Below are 1,106 nucleotides of genomic sequence, written 5' to 3'. Positions count from 1 at the left end.
ACATTAGACAAAGTAACTCTCCTGGCCGGAGCTGCTAGTGGGGTGACATTGATCAAAACACCACCGATCACTATACCAGTCTCAACGATACGCGAGACCAACTCAATGCTGCTCAGAAACAGCACAACAGACCCGCTCATACGAGCTGCCGACTTTATATTTTCACAACCGACAACTTGCCCGATCGCCAGAACACACTCCTCCAGGGGCAAAAACTCATCAGAGGTCACTTTAACGCCATGCCGACGTGTTAAAGTCTCGAATAAAAAACTCTGATTCCCCCCCTCCCCGACCCAGCCCCAGACATCCCGATCACTTCGCTGACTGCAGGAGTCAGCTCAGCATGGGGAAACTCTTCAGAAAAACCTCTTACAAAACTGTCAAAGACACATTCAGAAAGAAAGAAAGAAAGAACGAAAAAAGTAGAGGAGAAAAACCACAAACAAACCTGGCAGCAGCAAACATGCACACCTGCACCTCCACACTCACTCCCAACAATCACAGCGGCAGACAGCAAATGTCGATAGTCAATAGTCGATAGATAGATAGATAGATAGATAGATGAGTGAGTGAGTGACAGTGCAGAATCAAATGTCTGGTTGTTACAATAAAAGACATCCTCTTCTATATAGATCGGAGAAAACCAGTGGCCGCGAATCAAGCAAAGGAATCCCGAGTGGCAGGCGAGACCTCTACCACTGTAGAGATAGAGATAGATAGATGAGTGAGTGACAGTGCAGACACAAATGTCTGGTTGTTACAATAATAGCCATCCTCTTCTATATAGATCGGGGAAAACCATTATTTCCAAGAAGGGTTCAACACAGGCACCTTCTCCGTTAAAGCCACACAGTCGCCACCAGGGGGCCCCAGGCCTCGGTGTTTCAGGAAGGTGAACGCAGCACGCCAACCCGGAGGTCTCGCCACTTCGTCTCCAAGCCTCCCAAGAAGAACGTAAACGGCCCTGATCGCAGACACAGGCCCTCACCCAGGGAGACCACCGCTTTGCCGCCGCTGCCCTAGCCATGGGGCCCAGGTCCCACCGAGACTTGAACTCGGATCGCTGGATTCAGAGTCCAGAGTGCTAACCATTACACCATGGAACC

At 49.9% G+C, this 1,106-nt stretch overlaps 1 non-coding gene across 1 annotated transcript; it reads right to left on the bottom strand.

The window, feature by feature from the left end:
• Nucleotides 1-1,034: 1,034 nt before the first annotated feature.
• On the bottom strand, nt 1,035-1,106 carry trnaq-cug (transfer RNA glutamine (anticodon CUG)). The gene has a single exon. It is a non-coding gene; the product is annotated as a tRNA-Gln (tRNA).

This window comes from Amia ocellicauda, unplaced genomic scaffold (assembly GCF_036373705.1).
Source record: "Amia ocellicauda isolate fAmiCal2 unplaced genomic scaffold, fAmiCal2.hap1 HAP1_SCAFFOLD_201, whole genome shotgun sequence".
Lineage (NCBI taxonomy): Eukaryota > Metazoa > Chordata > Actinopteri > Amiiformes > Amiidae > Amia > Amia ocellicauda.
The sequence above is the reverse complement of the archived record's forward strand: the minus strand, read 5'-3'. Positions and strand labels throughout refer to the sequence as shown.